Raw genomic sequence first — 24,408 nt, forward strand, 5'->3', positions numbered from 1 at the left:
GTAAATCTGCAGCATAAGTCATAATCTCTGAGTCTTTTCTATTTTGGGGGCTCCTCCTGCTAGTCATTCTATTGATGGCTGTTTGAGGGAATGTATAGAGTCCGAATTATTGACCAGAACCCAAGCAAGATGCACCTGTTTTCTTGGGACCTTAGGGTTGCTGGCCTCTTGTTTTCCCAGCCTGTCTTCTGCGGGAGGGGCCTGCCCCACTGTTACTCAGGCAACCCTGTTCTGGCGGAGTTGCCCTGCACCCCTATGGCAGGGGATGGGCTCAGCGGGAATCAGTTTTGGGGGTTTTTGTTCTCTGGCGGCTTTCCCTGGTGGCTTTCTGCGTCTCTTCCGCGAGTCAGAGCAGAAGAAATCATTTCCAACCCTCTGCCTCAGAGCAGAGAGATCGCAGTCTGTTCTTCAGTGAGCTCTCCAGGCCACACTGTCTCCGTTTCTGTCCCTGCTGCTATAAACTGCAGTGGCCTAGGTTGTGCGCCCCTCTGCAGTGCTCCCAGTCCTGCCTCCAAGTTGGGGCACGTCTCTGCCCTTTGTGCTTCTAAAACCACCAGTCGCTCCCAGTTCACGCGGGCGCGACCCCACCAATCCGGGTTTCCATCCCGGGGGCTGCAGTTCACAGGCGTGACCCCGCCACTTCTGGTTTCCGTCCCGGGGGCTGCCCTAAAGTCCTTTCCCCGCCGCTACTGGTCTGCGAGTCTGTGCCCCGTCCCCAGCGCGCGAGGCTGTCACTCACTGGTCGTGTAGGATCCCCACGGCCAGGCACCCTCCCACTGCCGTTTATCCTCCAATATCTGCCCGCAGAATCACGGCTCCCTGTTTGGTACCTCAAAACCAACCACCTGCGATATTCTGCTTGTAGAGATCCAGATCTTCTTACGTCTCAGGCTGGTTTCGTGGGTGCTCAGAGTGGTCTGGTAGATATCCAGCTCAATTCCGGGGCCCAGTTGAAATAGGGTCCCCTACTCCTCTGCCATCTTCCCCCCCAACCTCTACTGTTTAATTTTTAAAAGAGTTATTTATTTATTTATTTTAGAGAGAGGGAACGAACACGAGCCAGAGGGGCAGAGGGAGAAGGAGAGAGAAAATCTTAAGCAGACTTCATGCTGAGTGTGGAGCCTGACATGGGGTTTGATCTCGCGACCCTGAGATCATGACCTGAGCCAAAACCAAGACTTGGACACTTAACCGACTATACCACCCAGGCGCCCCTGTTTAATTTTTAATAGTGGTGTAGTATTATATGATGCGAAGGTGCCATATTTTTTGACGAATCTTCCATTTCATGGTACATTGGTTGTTAATGTCTTTTGGGTGGAGGTGTTTGTTTGTTTTTGTTTTTAGCTATCAAAAACTATTAAAAACTGTATGATAAACATTCTCATTTCCATTTATGAGAACTTCAATAATCTTTTCCTTCAGTTGAAATTCCTGGCTGGATCTGTGTCATACAATATGAATACTTTTAATTCTTTTGATACATGGTGCCAGATTATATTCCAGAAAGATTTTCAAATCTACATTCAACTAATAATTAATTAGAGGGCCTATTTTTATGCACCAGTCTTGTGTATTATTGTTAGAAAGTCTTTTCTAAGTTCGTTGATGAAAAACAGAATTTCATTTTTATTTTAAAGTTGCATTTCTTGATTACTAGTAGAGATGAATATTTTATATACGTTTCTGGACAATTAGTTTTTCTTCTCTTGTGAATTGCCTGTTCATGCCCTTTGTCATGATTTTAATTTGAAAAGATTATAAGGTTTTTGAGGAAAGAGACTACATTTTATTCCTACTGGAGTCCATTTCCATAAGTACTGTGCCTTGGGTCTCGCCCAGGCTGGGATTTGTAAGATTTGCAGAATGAGTGAATGATAACCCACTATTATGTTTTCACTTAGTTACCAATAAAAGAAAATCAAATTAATTTTGCACATTTGTATTTAGTGAGTAACAAATGCCATTTTTCTCCACAAAAAGTTTTTTTCTCTGAAGAAAATTTCTTAACTTCTTTTCAACAATAACACCATTTTTAGCCTGAATGGATAAATACAAGATTGGACAGATTCAGCTATTTTCATGTTTTTTTTTTCTTTTTTCTCAGCAACTGTCAGATTTTTCTATTCTTACAAGCTATTTTGGAATACTCAGACACAAATAGGGATTTATTATCTCATTTCATTATAGAAAATGAAAGCACTAAAATAAAACATCTCAAAAACTCATCTCTGAGAATATTCTACAAACTTGTGCTTTTTCTCGACTATATTACACAACTGAGTCCACCAGGAAGATAATACTCAAACTTTTTTGAGCCTAGTTGTTCTTAAGCTGACCCGCTTCTTCTTTTCAGAACATTTTATTTTCAGCAGGACTTCTATTTTCATTGAGTCTGGGGATTTGAAAGTGACATATAATAGATGTGAAGATTTTTTTTTTTACATTCTTATAGATGTTGAACTTGAATATGCACACATAGATGTATGTTTATAGAGACACACAAACATACATATATTCCTTTCAGGCAAATTATTTTTCCTGTTAACTTTTCTCAAGGGTTTCATATTATGCAGAGGAAATAGAAGCTACCATTTTCTGAGGCAGAGACTGGGTCTCATGTGTACGAACTCACAACCATATATAAGACCCTAAGATTCTGGAATCACAATTGTTTTAGTCCTTTGTTTTCTAAATAACATTACAAATGATGAAAGCCACATATTAATTGTGTAATTTGAAAAATAAGAAAATGATAGAGAAAGAAAGCCTATAGTTCCATCATTTAGAAATAATAGTTATAACATTTTATTATAGTTTCACGATTTATTTTTTATAGAATTCCACTTTTTTCTGTATACATAACATGTACGTATAAGACTGTAATAATAGTTGAAAATAATATGTATTGACATTTTTAATTACAAAAATAATATATTCTCACTACGGAAAATTTGTTAACAACCAAATATCATTTGTATGCTATTTTTAGTCATTGAATATTTAGGCTTTTTTTCCTTTTTCTTTTTTTTACTATTATTATAAGCAACTCTTTAAGATCATTGTTTAGTTTCAAGAGAACAGGTAATTCTGTCTGTAAATATTTAACCTTATTATTTCCTCCAAATTGTTACTTGTACTGGATCCATCATTTATTCATTGACTTGAAATACCACCTTGATCATGTGCTAAATTCATATTTGTGTCTGGGATTTTTATCATATTAGTGTTGCCATAAATTCATAGTCACTGACTTCAGCCAGGTTCTTATTACTCATTTTTATATCTTCATGCTTGGCTTCCATTTCTATTCTCTTCAGGTATTAGAACTTCACTACAGCTCAATGCCCCCTTCTAAACCTTCATGCTACTCCCTTAACTCCCTCTTCATCAATAAGATAAGGCCACAGTGGGATTTTTCCCAGCATCCCTGTATTAATTTTGTATGGCTGCTGAAATAAAGTACCACAAACTTGGTGGCTTATGACAGTAGAAATTTATTGTCTCACAGTTCTGGAGACTAGAACTTGGCAATCAAGTCATCAGCAGGGCCATGCTCTCTCTGAAACCTATAGACAAGAATTCTTCATTGCCTCTTCCTAGCTTTTGGAAGTTCTTGGCAATCCCTGGTGTTCCTTGACTTATAGATGTATTACACCAATCTCTGTTTTGGTTATCACATGGCTGTCTTCCTTCTGTGTGTGTCTATCTCCTAATTTCCCTATTTCCCTCTTTAAGGACTCCAGTTGTAATTGGATTAGGGGCTCACCCTACTCCAGTGTGGTCTCTTCTTAATTAATTACATCGGCAATGGCCCTATTGCTAAAAAAGGTCACATTCTTAGGTAGTAGGTAAGGTAAAGACTTCAACACACATTTTGGGGGAACACAACTCAACTTATAACAATCCCTCTTTTATCTACACACTTACTATATTCACTCTCATCTTACTCCCTTCCTTTTGTATCATAGGATAAGGTTTTCTTTCTGTTCAAGTTAATACAATGTTCTTTATTCCAAACCCTCCTTTTTCCTATGAAACTCTGCTCCATTAATTAACCCCTCTTTTTGACTCCTTCATCTGATTTTCCACTAAAAACTCCCCTTCATTCTGAAAAAACATGCTTATGTCCCTCATCCTACTAAGTGATCCATCCCTTTAAGCTAAACACCTCCTTTTAGTTATAATCACATCCTTCTCCTCTTCTTACCATATCAGATATTTGCACTTCTATCAGCAGCATTACTGTTAGTTCACAGACTTCACAAAGAATTGACATTTCAGTCTTTTGACATGAATCATTGTGTGTCTGAGGACAATTAAAGAAAATCAAAGTTGAGTTAAAATGTCAGCACTGGATAGTTGGTTCAGATCCCTTCCTAATAAAGGAACTCAGTTTTCCCAGGAGCCTGACAATGTGTAGGTCAATATTCATGATTCAGAAGAATTATGACTCCGTGTTCTGGATGTTTGGAATTGTCCTTAAATTGTATTAACAGAATGTTATATATGTTACACTATAATTTTCTTGGTCACATTTATTAAAGTTTAAGCTAACCAAGACTTGGGAACAAGATTAAATTATCTTTGTCTCTGCAGAACCTAGCAGAGATATTGGAACCCATGAGGTGACTGGTAAATATTTTGGTGATGAATGGACTCATGGGCGAGCCAATCACATCTTTTCTAAGATAGCTACTGTTACAAGGTAAAACTAGTTTGTCCATATAGAGACCAGTTAGTTGTATGCCTTGACCTCATTAATTCAGTACTTTAAGCAATGAAACAGACTGGTTATTATAAAAGTATTTTTTTTAAACGGAAGAGGACCCTGAACTGCAGCCCTGAACTGAAGCCTTGATTTCAACCAGTGAAACCTTGAGAAGGGGACCTAACTAACCGCACCCACACTTCTGCTCCATAGAAACTGTGAGATCGTACATTTCTGTTGTTGTTAAGGTGGTGGTAAATGGGTGGTAACTTGTTACATGACAATAGAAAACTAATACATAGGGTATGCACATTTTTTATTTTATAACTTTTACAAGATAAAGTACTTATAAGAATATTTATTCCAGGACGTCTGGGTGGCTCAGCCAGCTAAGCGGCTGCCTTCGGCTCAGGTCATGATCCTAAGGTCCTGGGATCAAGCCTCACATAGGCTCCTTGCTCAGCAGGGAGCCTGCTTTTCTCCCTGCCTGCCACTCTCCCTTCTTGTGCTCACTCTACTCTGAATAAAAAAAAAAAAAATTTAAATAAGAATGTTTATTCCCACCAGAAGAAAATGAGAGAAATGAGAGTTTTAGTTCTCACACCTCGTTATTAGCAACTATATCGCCTGACATTTTATTTTTAAAATTTTTGTCATTTTATTTAAATTTAAATTTCCCTAATTACTATATAGAAATAATACATTCACATTATTAAGTCCCAAAACAGTGAAAGATGTAATATGTTATTCTACTTGCAAGCTAAGAAGTTAGCTTACAAGAAGTGGCCTACCATAATTTCATTTATATGTATGCATATGCTTATTTCTCTATGTGTGTGTTCTCTGGTCCAGGGATCTGGTGTATATATATATATTTCACAAAGGATATCATCCATGATTAAGTTGGTTATCCATGCCCCTATGTACCGTAAGTCAATGTAGCCCAGATGTTTACCGGCATACTGACATGTATAGAGGTTTTGAACCACGGGAAAGGAGCCCCCAATTTAGGAAGCTTTAAAATTATATTGGGCAGATGCTTATCTACTTTTCCTCTCCTTCTGACAGAGAGACAGAACTTTATGCCTAATGTAAACAAATCCTCCCAGAAGAGAGGAGAAGAATATCCTTTATTGTAAGCAAATATCTCTGGATGACAGGGGAAAGTTGTCTCTGGGTTTTATTACTCTTAGAATATAAGCAAATGGCTCTAGGGGAGATAAATCTCTAAATCTTATCCAGAGCAATTTACTTTCTCTAACTTTCAAGGCATGTTTGCCATTCAACTATAAAGTCTAGGCTGTGCAGAAATATGAAAATATTCATGGAACATTGCCTGCCAACAATTGTTTAAGTCAAATGGTAAAATGGCACCGTAAGTTATACATGTGTATATAAAACCATCAGTCTTCTGTTTTACTTCTTCCTGTCCCCCAGTACTACTCCTAAGAAGTAAATGTTTTTATAAACTCTTCTAGTTGTTTTTTCTTTTTTCTTTTTTTTCTAGTTGTTTTTTCTGATATTTACCTCCATATCTCTATATAATCTGCATATCCCACATTTCTTGATATAATAACTTTATCCATTACCTCCTGACTTCTTATTGTAGTAGATCAAGACAATCAACACTCTTACGTGCTCCTCCACCCTGCCCCTCACCTTGTATTTCCTTTTCCTTTCTTCTGGATAAAGCTATATCATAATTTGGGTAAAATAAATATTCAGTGTTTACATGTCCATAACTCTAGGAATATTATTCACTAGTTAGTCAAATACAGATGGTCCCCAACTTACGATCATTCTACTTATGATTTTTCAACTTTATGATGATGTGAAAGTGATACGCATTCAGTAGAAGCTGTACTTTGAATTTTGAATTTTGATCTCTTCTTCAGCTAGCAATATGCAGTACAGTGCTCTCTTAGGATGCTGGGCAGCAGGGAGCTGGAGCTCCCAGTCAGCCATGTGACCATGCGAAGGTACACAACCAATATACTGACAACTATTCTGTACCTATACAACTATTCTGTTTTTCATTTTTAGTACAGTATTCAATAAATTACATGAGATCTTCAACACTTTATTATAAAATAGGCTTCATGTCAAATGCTTTTGTCCAACTCTAGGCTAATGTAAGTGTTCTCTGAGCACAGTTAAGGTAGGGTAGGCTAAGCTATGATGTTTGGTAAGTTGGGTGTATTAGATGCATTTTCAGCTCATAATATTTTCAATTTATGATGGGTTTATCAGGATGCAACTCCACCATAAGTTGAGGAAGATCAGCAGTGTACTGTGATTATATCTTCTTGCTTGCATTACTTTTGAATTTTTTAAAGATTACTATTTCTTCCATTACTCCTTTTCCTTATCTTTCTAAATATTTACCTTTCACTTTTTAAACAGTCTTATTAAGATATAATTGGTGTACAGTAATTTGCACATTAAGTGTATAATTTGATAAGCTTTGACATATATATCACAAACCTATGAAATGAGGCCACAAAAAAGATAATGAACATATCCATCAACTCCCAAGTTTCATCCACCCCCCCTTAATCCCTTCCTCCCTCCCATCATTCCCTTCCCTACTTCTCAGAAAATTACTAATCTACTTTCTGTCACTTTAGATTGAATTTCATTTTCTAGAATTTGTATAAATGGAATTTTACAATCTATGCTTTTTTTTCTGGTTTTTGTCACTTAGTATAATTACGTTATGACTTATCTATGTTGCATGCAGTAACAGTTCATTCCTTTTATTGTGGAGTAGTATTCCAGTTTCTCCATGACCTTGAGAATATTTGATTTATTCAGTCTTTTAAATTATAACCATTCCAGTAGGTATGCTGTGGTTTCTTTGTGATTAATATGTATTTTCTTAATCACTAATGATGCTGAGCATCTTCTCATGGGTTTATTTGCTATCCATATATATTTGCTGGTAAACTTTCTATTTAAATCTTTTGTGCATTTGAAAATTTTTTTTTTATTATTGAATTTTTAAAGTTACTTATATATTGTGGATACAAGTCCTTTATCAGATTAGTAATTTGCAAATATCATTTTGTTTGTGCTTTGCAAGTATTATCTTTTGGTCTGTGGTTCATCTTTTCACTTTCTTAAAGTATTTTTCAAAGAAAAGAAGATCTTAATTTTGGTAAAATCCATTGTACCAACTTTCACTTTTTGGATTGTGGCTTTGGTATCGCATCTAAGAATTCTTTGCTTAACACAAGATCACAAAGATTTTCTTCTATCGTTTTTCTTAAAGTTTCTATAGCTTTCAGTTAACACTTAAGTTATTATCCATCTTGAGTTTTTTTAATATGTTGGATAGAAGTACATTTTTTATATACAGATATCTGATTATTCAAGCACCATTTGTTGAAGACTAATCGTTCATCAATGAGTTCATTTCACCTTTGTTGAAAATCAATTACCCATATATGTATGGATCTATTTCTTGACTTCATTCATTTCCATTGATCTAGTAATCTATCTTGTGAAAATGCCATGCTTTCTTGTTACTATATATTTATAGTAAGTCTTAAAGTTAGACATTGTAATGCCCATTCGCACTTTGGCAAGTCTCTGGAATTTTCTTATTTGGGTGTTGCTTCCTTCCATTTGACCTTGGTCCCAAAGGTGGAATGGTTACAACTCACAATTTTTGAAGATTCTGATAGGATGACAAACCAGAGGATCTGCAGCCCTTATGTAGCAGTTCTGCTCCAAGTATGGCCTGTGGACCACTCATATCAAAAACAAACTTGAAGAGTGAGTGTATACGTGTATAAGATTACTATTTGTATTCCTGTGCTCATGCCTGATCTATTGACTCAGAATCTCTAGTTGTGAGGGACCAAGAATCTGCATATTTGATAAGTTTTCTGAGTGATACTTATGGACACTAAAATTTGATAATCACTTAGACAGTGGTGCCTGAAAAAAAAAAGCCTTTTCTTGTTTATTTTTTATATTTATTACACAGATAAATGAAAGAGATATAATTATTCAGGTGGAAAGGAAGAAACCACTTTAATTTACCTGGTCATTCATTTATTCACTTACTTTTTCATGCATTCATTTATTTACTACAAACAGGTGACAAAGACTAAAACATAATGAAACAACTTGAAGATTTTGTGGAATCTATTTTCACAGATAGGACGGTTATGTTCTTAGGTATTATTTGTGGCTATCAGATGATGAATCAGCAGCTGATGCTTTCAGCAGTCAAGGAACAGAGAAACACTGTGCTGGCAGGGATGCCTATAGGCATCTCCAACCCAAGGCTTTTTGCAGATTTCTTTTAAACAATCCCAGACTAAAAGAAAGCTAACTTATTCTTAAGCCTATTTAGGACAAGAGATCTCATAGCCTCCTTTATATTTTAGATCTAATGCTTAGTGCTACTTTTTCCACTACGAGTTCCTGAGTGTCAACAATAGATATAGATTCTTAGCATGGAAAAAGCAGGGCTGGCCTGGGGCAAAACTATGGTGCCCCACTTGAGAAATACTAAGAAGCTGATGATGCCGGTTCCCCTGTTCTTACTCTGGTTTCTTTCACTGCTATCTCCAAACCAACATCATAATGTGTTTTTGTTTTCATTTCTGTTTTGTTTTGTTTGTTTCTTTGGCCCCCTCTAACTCCAAGTCTGGGTTAAGGAAATGGTTTTGGAAACTCATTCATGTCAATGCCAGATGATAGATAGATGCAGAGAGCCTTACACTGTAGAAATTAGGTGTAGAACTTCATACATTAGAGCTGAGTAAGGTAGGTATTTTGGCAGATCCTCTCCTGTGTTCCTGAAATCACTTGATAGAGGCAGTTTGTTATTTTGCCTTCTGACTAAGCAGTTTTGGAGATTGTATGATGAAAACTTTCAAGAAGGGCCATGATTGTGAGTAGTCGCACATACACAAATGACTGTGTGTTGCAGAATAGACATCACATCTATTTGGTTTGTACGACAGAGGATTTAGAAATCAAAAGAAACTTTACTTGCGTGGAACAGACCATGTTCAAGTTGGCAGGGGTCTTAATATATTGGCCTCCGTATTTACAGGCAGGGAGGCTGAGGTCCAGAGAAGTGAAATGACATGTGATAAGTCACATGGATAACTAGTAAGTATCTGTAATGTGGAAATCAGATATAGCAGCCTCTGCATTACTTGGCTAAAATAATTATCATGGGCTTACTAATAACCCAGAGCAAGTAAGAAACATGTTAAATACCTTTTTGTCTCATAATTATGGCAAGAGCTCTGCAGTACAAATGCAAGCTAATGCTCCTCAGAGGAGCCCAGTTCTTTGTGGGAAGAGGCAGAGTATAAATAAATAAGCAAGTAAGCAAGTAACCTCCAACTTACAGTGCTGTGATAATAAAGAGTTTTAATTTTTTTTTAAATGAGTGCATCCCTAGGGGTATATATGTATATTACCTTATATTGTATACTGACTGGAAAATGATCCACGGTCCCTCAGAAGACCCATTCCCTTGATTAGTGGTAAGTTAGGTTAGTTAATTAAGGTTACTTTAATACAATTAGTCAAGGCTTTAATTATGCTTTCAGGGCAGGAGCATAGGAATGCTCTGGTTCTTAGTGACCCAGTTAACCAAAGTGATAGGATTTCTTGTCTTCCATCTAACAGTGATTTGTGATAAAGAACAGAGGGAGTAGAGCTGATCCTAATGGGATTATAGGAGCATTCTTAAACCAGAGTCAACCAGAGAACAGCAGGGGACCTAAGATAAAAAAGTATCCTCTATAGCTTCTGGAATAGCCCTGCAGGGAGAAAGGCCAAGGGGCTGAGGCATGACTACTTTGTCATGGAGAGCTCCAAAGAAATTGCCCCACCAGATCAGTAGGTAAATGATCATAGAATCTAAGAAATAAGTAAGGGCCTCAAGTTACAAGGGGAGGTGTCGTGACAAATAAATAGAAAACTAAGTGGGAAAAGCCTTTTCCCAGTCATGGCAATGTGTTTCACTTATTAAGTGTCCTCTGTATGCCTGGCTGTTAGTCTAAGTCTATAGGAAGTTATAGTCTGGTGGGACAGACAGGTTTGAAGACAGGTAAAATATGCGGCAACATACTAAGTGTCCTATCTGCAAATCTGCCTGTCCCACCAGACTGCATGCAGGCTGGAATGCTCCTGGTTTTCACCAAATTCAGCATGAAAATGGGCTTAGATTCTTGTCAGCACCAGTATTTAGTATCTGAAACCCCTCATTTTTTCCAGGGTGGTGGAGTGAGAACAAAGCCATTGTAACTTGCCTAGGCTTAGAAGAATTTTTGACTTGGGTGGTACTCTTTAGGAGTGGGGATAGGAAATTTGCTAATTCAAGCCTGACTCAAAGGACTAAATTTGGAGAAAGCTGTTGGATTTGTAGTGTTTGTAGTTTTAATAGATTATACCCATTGTCAGTATTTGTAAAATACTTTGCAATCTCCATTCAATAAAGCCATTTCCCTCTACCATAAACATGGTGGTAGGATAATTTATGAATTTTCCTTCCTATATATCAAGGCTTCGTAATTCCCTGTCAGAGGTTCTTTTGTACTGTGGACACAAGAAAAGTTACTTTGGTTTTTAAGAAGTCCAACCTGAATGAAGAGATTTTGCTGGATCTTCCCTGGAGGGGGCAGTAATACAGATGGAGCTGAGAGTGAGCTTAAAAGTAGAAGCACCCTCGGGCACCTGGGTGGCTCAGTTGGTTAAGGTCTGCCTTTGGCTCAGGTCATGGGATCTCAGGGTCCTGGAATCGAGTCGCATGTCGGGTTCCCTGCTCAGCGGAGAGCCTGCGTCCCCCTCTCCCTCTGCTGCTCCCCCTGCTTGTGTGCTCTCTCTCTCAAATAAATAAATAAAATCTTAAAAAAAAAAAAGTAGAGGCACCACTCTGGAGTAGAGAGGGGTCAAGGGAGAGGTCAGGTCTGGACTATGTACTTTCTAGAATTGTATACCGTACCTGCCTAGGGTGGTAGTGGAATATCTGAGGAGAGTAACTGACTGGTGCATCCAGGAATGTGGATGCTTTGTGCGTGACAGAGATGTATTGGAGCCCCAACTCTCAAGAGATCCTGCTCTTTTAAACAATAAGCAAATGGACAGTGAACCTTCTGAGCAGGAAACCAGAAAGTCCTCAGAGAGTTTGGCCGCACAGAATCCCAGGGTCTTTGCATAGCAGCCTCAGTGATAAGGAAGATTGAATTTTTTGCCAGTAGGAACTCAAAGTATAAAATTTGTTTTAGAAAATTATGAGCAAATGTGACATGACTATTGTGTTGTGGATTTATACATTCTCACACCTTACCACATCTGTGTTCTGTATTAAGCAAGTTCAGTCTTTGGTCTTGAATCAGAGACATATTCTCAGCAGACTCATTTCTGGGTGCTTGGCACTCTTGACACCTTAGTGCATAAAGCTCTCTTCCATTATTACTGGAGAAATCTCTTTTATAATCTGCATATCTGGCCATGGAGATGCTTAGACCAGTATTAGATATAACATGGAGACATTTCATACATCTTTTGAACATTCACAAATTCATATCTACCTGCTACTATTTTCTGGTACAATCCACGGGTTCATCTAGTTAGTACTCAACCTCAGAAGTAGCAGTCTGTTAATACTAGAAGAAAAGCAGGATGCTTTGGACTTCCTGAGAGATCTGTGTCTGTATAGGTTTGATATCATGTATTTTTGCTTTATATGGACAATTTAAAAGATTTTCAAGAATAATTGAAATTTTGCCCCTATTTGACTCTAGAAACTAGTCCCTTAGGAAGACACTTCGCCATTTTATATATCTTTCTCAAATGACATAAATATTGCTCATTAAATTAAAAAACGTGAATTTTTCTAGCTCTACCCAGATATTACTATAACCACATAAGAAGATGCCACAGTAGTTCAAAAACCAAAGGAAGTTATGCATCTTCAAGGAAAGGCATGCAGGATATTTAGGAGCTATTAAAATGATAGGTTAGGGAAGCAAAAGAAAGAAAAAAGAAGATCAATGAAGATTTGACAAGTGTTTTTCTGGCTTCAGACCTCTGTCCTTTTGGCTTGGTGCTTTCTGCAGCTCATTCCATTCTTGAGGAACATTCCCCTATTAAGGAGAATGTTAATATTACCTAAAAAATAACACTTCCAGGGCGCCTGGGTGGCTCAGTTGGTTAAGCGACTGCCTTCAGCTCAGGTCATGATCCTGGAGTCCCGGGATCGAGTCCCGCATCGGGCTCCCTGCTGAACAGGGAGCCTGCTTCTCCCTCTGACCCTCCCCCCTCTCATGCTCTCTCTATCTCATTCTCTCTCTCAAATAAATAAATAAAATCTTAAAAAAAAAAAAAATAACACTTCCATATAAGATTGTAGGACCTCAATTTGCTTCCTCAAGCCTCCCCTACTGTTTTCCAGAACTGCTCCCACTACTTTAAACACCCACAATTTTCTGATGTCTCCTCAATTTAATTCTGTAACCATGACCTCTCTCCTGACCTCTAGAATTTTTATTCAATTGCCTGCCTGACAAATCCGCTAGATTTTTAATAGGGCATGAAATTAATAGCCCATTGCTCCCCTGACCCCAACCACACCTGTTCTTAGTTCTCCCCTTTTCAACAGTCATTTCTCTAAGAGTTGTTCTAGCCAGAAACCATGTAGTGTTTTCTAATTCTGCTCTCTTCTTCACCCTAATATCCAATGTGTCAGCAAATCCTGTCCATTATACCTGCAAAAATACATTCCAAGTCAGCCACATTTTCCCCCTTTTCCACTGCTACTTTCTTTGAGCACCCACTATTACTTGCCTGAAATACTGCAATAGCCTCTAAACTGGTCTCTCTGTTGCCCCTTCCCTCCACCTTCTACTCTCTGCAGAGTAGATATGGTGAAGCTTTAAAAACAAAATTCAGATCATGTCAATTCCTAGCTGAAACCTCTAATAGCTTCCCATTACACACAGAATACAGTCAACAGATGAATGGATAAAGAAGATGTGGTATATATATACAATGGAATATTATGCAGCCATCAAAAGGAATGAGATCTTGCCATTTGCAACGACGTGGATGGAACTGGAGGGTATTATGCTGAGCGAAATAAGTCAAACAGAGAAAGACATGTATCATATGACCTCACTGATATGAGGAATTCTTAATCTCAGGAAACAAACTGAGGGTTGCTGGAGTGGGGGGTGGGGTGGGAGGGATGGGGTGACTGGGTGATGGTCACTGGAGAGGGTATGTGCTCTGGTAAGCGCTGTGAACTGTGCAAGACTGTTGAATCTCAGATCTGTACCTCTGAAACAAATAATGCAATATATGTTAAGAAAGAAAAAAAGAAGAAGAAGAATGTAGCAGGAGGGGAAGAATGAAGGGGGGGAAATCAGAGGGGGAGAAGAACCATGAGAGACGATGGACTCTGAAAAACAAACTGAGGGTTCTAGAGGGGAGGGGGGTGGGAGGATGGGTTAGCCTGGTGATGGGTATTGGGGAGGGCACGTTCTGCATGGAGCACTGGGTGTTATGCACAAACAATGAATCATGGAACACTATATCTAAAACTAATGATATAATGTATGGGGATTAACATAACAATAAAAAATTTAAAAAACAAACAAACAAAAGAATACAGTCTAAACTGCTGAGCAGGTTCTAAAACTTCCTACATGACTCAATGCTTGTTTATCACCATGAATCATCTCCTACTGCTCTCACTGCTCACTATGGTTTCCACAATGATCTTCTTTCAGGTCTTTGCAATGCCAAGGTTATTACTCTCTTAAGACCTCTGCACCAGCTATTTGCTCTACTTGGAATGTTCTTCTCCCATGATCTTACATGGCTGATTCTTTTATGTTTTTCAGGTCTCAGCACAGGTGACATCTCCTCAACAAGACCTAACCTTACCCCCAACTCAATCACATCAGCTCATTTTGTTTTTTTCATTGCACTTATTGATAACTGCAATGGACTTTTCCTTTCATTGTGGACTTGCTTATTACCTATCTTCACCTTCCTGTGCCTATCTTGTTCTCTTCCATGTCCTCAGCATCTGGTACCATGAGGGCACACAGTAGACTTTCATGATTAAGGGTTAAATTAATGCATGAAAGTCCCTACAGTGTATCTTATTTGGGTCCATCAATACATTTTAAAAAACTATCTTGAGGCAATCACCACCTTTCTCTTGCTTCAGCCCCCCTCAGGGACACCCTTGGCTGAAAACTCTTCTTGTCTTATAGCTACATGGGATGGGTTTTTGTAGCCCATCTCTTCTCTCCCTCTACCCCGTACCCCTTACCACAGGGAGGCAGGCAATGGACACTTCTAGCATTGCCATTTTCAAAGCTGCTTCTAGCTTTCTAGACTTAGGTCAACAAATCCATATAGGCCATGGAGCTATTTCCATACAACCCTAAGGAAAATTCCTTTTGTTTTTCATGGCTATGATCAAATAATCTGTGAGTCATAATTTTAGTGGTCCACAGAACTATCAGTGAAATTAATTTTTGTATTTTTTGCAACCTTCACTCCCAAGGATTTAGACAGGACTTTAGGGTAGAGGTGGACCACCAGGGGAGGGGCAGAGGGGGTAATCTGAGAAATAGACCCAGTGCTGTGTTTACAGCATCACCTCCCACAAAACTGGATCTGGTCAGTGTTTGGGTCTGACACGTACAAGGCACCTGGCTCATCATGCAAAGGGGTTCCATAGAGCTTTTCCAAGCTGCCAGCCTTGCCTAGATATAGCTGGATCCCACCATAAACAGCTTAAGTTCCAGCTGTGACCCCCAGTTCCATGCCAAAGTACTATTATAATACTGACACAGGACTGATTAACCATGCTTAAGGAGTTAGATGAGATTTCATGGGGGAGATCATACTTCAGCTTGTTTCAAAGGATAAGTTGGAGAATTTGAGGTAGGGAACTGAAGAATTTAAGAGAGGGAAGTAAAGGCAGAAGGAATGGCATATGCAAAGGCATAGATTGATATAATCAGGGACTTAAGGGAAATTTAGTAGGATGAGAATATAAGCAGAGGAGGTAGAATGGGAAGAGATGGGGCTGGTGAGGGAAGTTGGCATCAGATTGTGAAGGTCTTGTGGGCCATTCTGAGGAACTTAGGTTTTAACACACAGGTGATTATCATTGAATAAATTTTTAAGCAGGGGACTGAGGTGATAAAGAAAAGGTTGGTTTGTTTATTTGTTTTTAATTAAAGCAACTTTAATAAAGTGGAGTGTGAGAGACTTCTGGTAAAGAGATCAGAGAAAGGTTGGGCAGGGGTCAGGCAAAAAAATGTATAAGACTGGACTAGACGATGGTGGTGGGGAAAGAGTAAGACTTAAGAGGCATTTCAGAAATAGAATAGAGCTTACAATGGCTCTGAAGAATCATGAAAAATAGTTTCAAGGCTGATTACTCAAATTTGTTCTTGTGAGACTGAGGGAATTATGATGGCCTCAATCAAGATCAATCAATCCAAGAAGAAAAAGAACAGAGATGGAGAGAAGGAAAGATTTCTTGGGCTGAAATAATATGGCCCAGAAGAAAAATCTTATGTCACAGATACAGTATTTAAGCCTGGAGTTGTAGTCCTAGCAGGGTTGGGAGACCTGCCTCCTGTTGATATTGTTGATGGAAGTGAGGGGCAATATGACAGATGTGGCATATTAACAGTTTATACTAAGGATTTTGATCCATATTGAAAAGGTAAGTGATCCTCAAAGAGTCACTGATCCTTGTCTGACATTTACCCATTCTCTGCAGCTTCCATTAGCAGTCTGTTGGCATTCCCACACTGATACATACAGACCTCTTTGCCTTTTGAGTCTCATTGCACAAACACTAAATCACTGTCTGTATTCTGGGAAGGAGAAACCAAGGTTTTGTTTTTTGATTTTTAAAATTGGTTGTATTTGAAGCAGAGAGGGGTTAGAATACAGAACCAGGAGTCAAAAAGTTGTGGTTCTTGTCCTGGTTCTTCAAGTTAGGTAGCTTTTCTTCCTCCCTTCCTTCTTCTCTTCTTTCCTCCCTTCCTTTTTTTTAAACTTTGGTTTCCTCACCTATAAAATGGGGATGGGTGGTGGTGGTGGTGGTAACGTTTTGGCTGCCTTGCAGGAACAAAATGTAATGATCAAGAGGGATGGTGGTTATAAAGATTCAGTGAAACTCTCTTGGATTGCTGTTTACTTAAAGCACAGTAGCAGTAAGTATTTATCCAATGGAATTATCTGGTGTGTTGTGCAGAATCCTTCATGATGCCTGGCTAAGATGACCACATTTCCATCCTAGTCAATTTTGTGTGAAATAGGAGAGTCATTGATAGCAGAGACCCTAGAGCACATTGACCCAAGTACAAGCCCTAGGACAGCCACTTATTGGTGGTATGATCATAGACAAGTTATTGGAACTCTTTAAACCACCTCAAACCTATTATTGATAAAAGGGAAATAGTTATGCTTCCTTCACAAAGTTGATATGATAAAATGGATGATTCCAGGTTTGAACATGTTGATTTACTCCACCACACTTGTGTATAAGAAATGTTTTTAAAATGAAAATTAAATCTCTGAGTAGCCATTCACCAGGATGTTGAGGCAATCACCATTCATATTTGTTATTCTCTGCTTCTAGTCACAGATAAAGATTGCCTAGAGTCTTAGTTGTATTTTGTGGTTAGAAAGAAGAAAAGTCGTAACTCCTCAACCCGTTGTAGTTGCTATTTGGATGCTCATTATCCAGGTCCATATGAACAACTCAAATATGAGAGGTTCTGTTATCTCTGTGTCAAGCTTGGGTGTGGGGATTTTGCTAAGGCTTGGAACTTAGGCTTTCAGTGCTCCTAGGTATAGGATAAACCATTCCATTCCCAGGTCCTGAGAGAGAACTCTTAAGTGTATAATACATTTTCTGAGAAAGCTAAAACAGTTGGGTATGGATCTTTACTATTTGCAAAATCAGGTGAAAAATCCATACCCTTCCCAGACTTGGGTGATCTCCCCCTTATCGGGTTCACAATTGTTAACCTCTATCCTTCCATGCTTCTTCCACTCAACCTTGGGCATTTGTCACATAATCTTCCCTCAGAGGGTCTTTACAAACAATGCTGCTATTTCTTTCCTGGGTGTATGGTAAAGAGGGTGTTTATTGCAGTTAATGTTGCCATGCCAAATCCCTGTTGTATGCATATAAATCACTTACCATACTGCTTGGCACAGGATAAGTGCTTCATTAATGACAGTTATGATAGATATCTTCTGTTTCTCCTGAGCCACACTTTAGACTCCTTGAACTCTACAGTACTGCTCTGTGTCCCAGGATGCTGACACATAGCACAGGTCATTGGTTCCCATACTCTCTGGCTCCTGGGTAGGTTCTGCCAATAGAAGAGACTAAAGAGGGAGAAGAGAGTTAGATTGAGGTATTTATTCCCCTGCTTCTCCCAGCAGGATTGCAGTGAACTGGCTGCCTCGCTCCCTGGAAGGCCACAGCTCCTGCCAGGTAGCCCATGATTCATAGCCCTTTCTCTCATGCCCTTGCCTCTTCACACCTTAGACATGGTAACAGCTTCAGAGTACAGCCCCATCCCTTGATGCTTTTCCTCAACCGTACCCTCTCCTTTGGTAAATAGCTCCCACCCTCATTCTTCCTAATAGCATCCTGATTTTATTCAAGCACTGGGATCTCAAGTTCTTCATGAGTCAGTTCCCAAACCTAGAAGGATGAATGCTGAGGTTGGTCATAATTTCATTCTTGTGTTAGCAAAAGACACAGACATATAAGGATGCCTGGCCAATAAAATAGAAGAAGAAGTCCCTTGGAAGCACCATGAAAAGTTTTTCTTGCCCTTAAACAGAAATGTCTAATAAAAGCTTGTGTTTTTATTTTTGAATCTTGTGTAAGGATGTGATACTTGGAGCCATTGAAGCCATTTAGTGACCATGAGCAAAATCCAAGAGAATCATAGAGAAACCTGAGATTATGGAGTTGCAGAATTAAGTCTAGAACAGTCTACTGCCAAACTTTTGCTTTGTGATATAATTAATTTTCAGTGATTTAATGACTTCAGTTGGAGTTTTATGTTATTTGTAGCCAGAAAATCTTAACTGATTAGTCCCAATCACTACTCACACTTGCTTACTTTTAGTGCAGAGTATTGCTGATAGAAAAATAATTTTCCAAATGTTAAGTAGCTCTTCTTTTTTTTCCTATTTTGCTATATAGTCTAAAGTTAAGAACACAAAATAATAAAAGAACACTTAATCTGCTTAAGGTAAAGCAGAAACATTTCTATCTCATCTGGGAATGGCACACTTTTGAAATCAACATGATAGGAAGTGGGAAAATCTACAATTTCAACATATATCAAGAACTAACAACAAAATAACATCTATAAGACTAAAGAAAAAAATGCCATCATGCTTTTAAATTTTATGTGGAAATTATGGAGTCTGAAAAGAAAAGCTATTTGCTTATAGGTTAAATGAAGAATGGACAACTTTGAAGACTCGGGGAACCGTTAGTAAAGGTTGTTTCACCAATGACTAATTTATAATTTTCCAAGTGTTTAGGAAAGTGGTTAGCCTATTGTTAGCATGACATAATTATTTGTTTAACATATTTGCTGCATGAAAAGAGAGGTAGAAGCCAGGATTAATCAGTTTTCATTCTCAGATACAGGTAAGAGGTAAGGGAGTCATACAGTGGTATTTTCCTGCAAAGACCCTATTTCTAATATGGATTGATTCATTCAGTTCACCTCAGTGATTCAAGTATCACAGAGTGTAAAGACCATATGTCACATGACTCATCCCATCCGTGGTTTATTACCAGAAACTCTATCAGCTGCCCAGAAATAACTACAGTTTTGTAAATCCCTCATTTTCTTTATGATTTCCTTCTTTCCAGTGCATTTTCCCTACGGAGAGAGAAAGCAAGGGACAGAGAACTGGGGACGAGGAAACTGTGCTACAGACATTTAAGTCCTATCTGCTTTCTGTTTCCTTCCTCCTCACCCCTTTTTTAAATTTTAGGTGCCAATTCAGGTACTGTCCTCCCACAAATCTAGGCTGGGGTGAAGAGCCAGGTAGGGACAGATGTTGGGTCTAAGAAATAGCCACCCCTTCTTTTATACCTCTGATATGAGATACTTATTGATACCAAAATAAAAACAAAGTACTCCACATATTATCCAATTTTTCTGTGTAAATCCAAAAAGACATTATTATTGACTTGGTTCTATATCAAGTCAGGCAAGTTATCCACAAATAGGCTAAAGATAATAAACTCTTTGGGGCACCCGTATATTGTACAACAATCACGTCATTCCCTAGAGCCATGTAGGATTTCATTTACCTCTCATAGGTGAGCCTTTCTCTTCCCCAGAGAGCATTTTGTTCATCTTAGCTCAATACAAGATCAGACCCATTGTCAGCAGTAACAATTTGTACCATGCTTTTTTCCGTTGGGCTCAAACTTATAGCATCTCTGAGTGGGAAATAAATGGCAATAGCTGTATCTCAATTTTTTACAAGGGGGCAGGGGGAGAGGAAAAGAGAGGGAGAAGCTTAGAAAGAAGTCAGAGGTCCATCCATTCAGTGATAACACAAGAAACTGAAGTCAGGCCTTGGAAAAACGAGTCCACTGATTTCCTAAAATCTTCTGTTTTCTTATTTGTTGCAGGTAAATGACAATCCTTGCCTCACTATAACTCACACAAAGACAGTGAAGAGTCCCTTGGCATTTGGAAAGAATTCTATTTTTGCTGAATTTGGAGACTGGCCTTGGCTGGCTCTCTATTAATGTTAGAGAAAAAGTCAAAGAACATTATTTTTCTATTAAAGCAATGGTTTCTACATTAACTCTGAACTTTAGGATACCACACAGAGCTGAAGATAGAAGTTGGAGTGACAGTGACACAGAAATGAATTGAAATTGCCACTGACAATAAAGTGGGAAGCGGTGGTAGGCAGTAAAGTCTTGTCCCTGAAATTTTTACAGCATTGCCAATGCTAGAGGGGATAGTAATTTAAGACAGTTATGGACCTAAAAAAAAAAAAAAAAAAGCAAAAAGAAAGCAATAATGTTGAAGTTAGACCCAGTCTGTATGGGATGGTTATTATTTGGTTTAAAACTGCAGGATACATTTACGACCTTGGTAAAAGAGGAAGGCTGGCCTTGATGCAGTGAAAATTTGAAATGGGATTGGAGGTTCTTGTTCTTGGATTTCTGCTAAAGACATGGGAGCCACATTAAAAGAATGTCCTGGCACTAAACAGACATATGTGTATGCAATTCCATCCACTCAGGGTTTAGAACCAGCAGACACTCGCATTTTGGGCATATGTTCGAAAAGCTCTAAGAAGCCAGAAGTGGTACTCTGAGTGTATATGCGTACATTCCTAGTCTCACTGAGGGAGGTATCCTATTCCACCAGGGAACACTGTATTACACAGGAAGTTGGTTGTAGAATAAAGAATCAGGGTATCAAAACACCACATGTGTATCCAGATCCTGGCTCTCTCCCTTACTATCTGTGTTATCCTGGGCAAGTTATAGTCCTGCGATTTTCAATTGTGCCATCTATAATAGGGGATTATAATTATATTTGGTTTATAACGTTAGGGGGTAAATAAAAGAAAGTGAGGTTGCACTATATATCAAGCACTATATAAATGCTAAAAATTGCTCCCACTAGATTGGACTCATTTAAGAAAGAGAATGTAGGTTTTTTCCCCTTCTAAATATAATTGGCTATTTTTATGTAGGCGTTTGGTATCAGTTACTATCAGGGACTTGGACAAAATTGCAAAGGAGGCAAAATTTGAATCTTCCTAATTTTCATGTGAATACCTTGTCTACTCGGTTCTTCTTTCCCATGTTCTCCAGAGAGTCAGGTCAGAATAGGAGGATTGAGAGCATGGTAAGGTGAGTGGGGCAAGGATAATGACATGTAGGCTCAGTGTCTTGGGTGTGCAAAAATTCAACTAAGATGGAGTGAGATTTGAAAAAAATAATTTTGGCTCCAACTGCAGCTCAGTCCAATTTATATAGAGTTATTATATTATGCATTTATTGTGTGATGTGGGCATATTTTAATATGTTTGATACTATGCTATGATGTGCCTAGAATCTTAGAAGATCTTAAAAGGGCCTGATGGAGATGGTAAGGAAAGACTTGTTCACTGTAATGAAACCAGCATTTGGGAGCTGAGTTAGCAAAGAGAATGGGAGAAAATGTTCAGCTGGATCAATAACCCCTGATGGTGTGTGTGTGGTGAGGGATAAAGTGAGCAAGCATCACTTAGCAGTAACTTGGGGACATTTAAAAAATTCACATAATTCTGTCTTTTATTATAGAACGTAAGGTAAGATGTGGTAAGTGACATTTCAGGCTGTGACAATTTTTGTTCCTCAGTGTATCCTCAGTTCCAGCAAAGGTACTAGCATATATTAAGCACTCAGTAAAGACTGAGTGAATCAATGAATGTGTGGTCTAAGCTAGGGAATGCCCAGTGGTACCAGAGCAGGCAGGGGGAGAATGGTGTCAGAGTGTCTTAAAGCAGGCAGTATGCAGTGACTGGCTTGGAAGTCACCCTGACTGGGATGAGGCAGCAGGAGAAATTGAGTTTTTGAAGGAGTCCCTAAATACTACTAATAATATCACCAACGATGGTATTATAAATTTATTGTTTGCTAGGTATTACAGCAGAACATTTCACTACATTCATTATTACATTTCAGTATCATATTAGCTCTGTAATGTAGGCACTATTACCATAGCCATTTTATGGACAAAAACTTAAAGAAGTCAAGTTAGTTGACTAAGGTCATGGCATGCGACAGAACTGAGACTTAAGCTCAGGTTGGCGAGACTTCAGAACTGAGAGCTCTTAACACCTATAAAGTAGGAACACTAAAGGGATTCAGCAAGAGTAAAAGAGCCCCTGTTTGAGAGAGCAAGGATGGAATCCTGGTTGTTAAGGCAGAAAACTGATCTGAAGAGCTGGTAACAGAAATCTATTTCTTTGAATAGACGGTTAAAGTGGAGACTAAGTTGTAGGAGCAAGAAAGGAGCTGGTTTCTTGAACTGGGACACAGGACATAGGTCGTGCTTGCCTCCAAAGCTCAGACTGGTGGTGCTAGTTAGAGAACAGAGCCACCAGCTGTAGAGATAGAGGAGCACTGGATCTCCATCAGCAAGCGCATGCTCATTCACGCTGTGAACATTCTCCACCATACTTGAATCTGTCCTTTCCAAGTCTAGTCCCCTCTCTCTCCTTACAGAGAAGTCTTTCTCTAAACAGATCTAGGTCAGTGGTTCTCAGCCCGTAACTGCTCATTAGAAGCACCTGAGGAGCTCATGAAACTATCCATTATGTGGACTTTACCTCACGCCAATAAAATCACTCCCTGGAGATGAAACCCTGACATTACCATTTCTTAAAAGTTCCCCCAGTTGATTCTAATGTGCGGCAAAGGCTGAGAACCACTGATGTAGATTAACATTTCAGATTCAGTTAACCATTATTCATGTAAATTGGCTTATAGTTCTTAGGTGACATGTATGTATTTGTACATTTATTTATACTTTTAAATATTTTTGAATTATAGATAAAGACATATTCTTTCTTTTTTAAAGATTTTATTTATTTGAGAGGGAGAGAGTGAGAGAGAGCAAGTGCACAGCAGGTGGAGATGTAGAGGGAGAGGGAAAAGCAGGAAGCCTGACGCAGGGTTCCATCTGAGGACTCTGGGATCATAACCCGAGCCGAAGGCAGATGCTTAACTGACTGAGGCACTCAGGAGCCTGATAAAGATACGTTCATAATAGGAAATTTGTAAAGTGTAAAAATATAAGAAAATTAGAATAATCAATGATAATGTTCATTTTAATAACATGTAATGAACTGAATTTTAATTCAATTTAACAGAAGGAAAAGAAGTGAAACCCAAAGATTTGCTGAACTGCTAATAAATGTTTCGTCAAAAGAAAAATACTTACCATTTCCCAGCAATCTGATAGAAACCTAAAAGACTCAGTACAATAGCTAAAAGTGCAAGCTAAAAGCTTTTTGGAATGCATAGAAGAGTGTTCGGAGAAAGTGACAGAAATTGCCAGAAATAAAAAAGGAAAAGAGAGCTGAAAGTCATGTTTATAGGCTAGTGCTAATTCTAAGGCTATAGTTGGGCCAGGGTTGGGTGGTAATGGCCCAACTTCGAATGGAGAAAGGGTGCTAGATCTGTGCAAGATGAAGTCTTGGAACTGAGACCCCTAATAAAGAAAGGTACATGAAAGTGCTTACCCTTGATGAGAAAGGTAAGCCAGGAAGGAAAAAAAAAAAAGTAAGTTGTCTATACCAGCCTGGACTTAAGGTGGAAGAAAGTTCTTTTCTGACAATTTGTATCACAGACCCAATACGCTGAATACAGTTTATGTGCTTTCTCAAATTTGGTTGGCCTCTCACATCTCTGGGGCCCTCAGCTGCTTCATCCTGGAGACCCCCAGCCGTGGCCTCTGTTTGATCAGCTGCAGTTGCGACCATCTTATCTGTTAGCATCTGTAATGGTTTCTATGCTTTCCATGGGAGTTGTAGCAGTTTTGGAGACCAGGCCCAACTCAACTGCACTAACGGAGACACTCTAGCTCCTCCAACCACTTATGGATTCCATTAAAGCA

Source organism: Halichoerus grypus, chromosome 5, assembly GCF_964656455.1.
Source record: "Halichoerus grypus chromosome 5, mHalGry1.hap1.1, whole genome shotgun sequence".
Classification (NCBI taxonomy): domain Eukaryota; kingdom Metazoa; phylum Chordata; class Mammalia; order Carnivora; family Phocidae; genus Halichoerus; species Halichoerus grypus.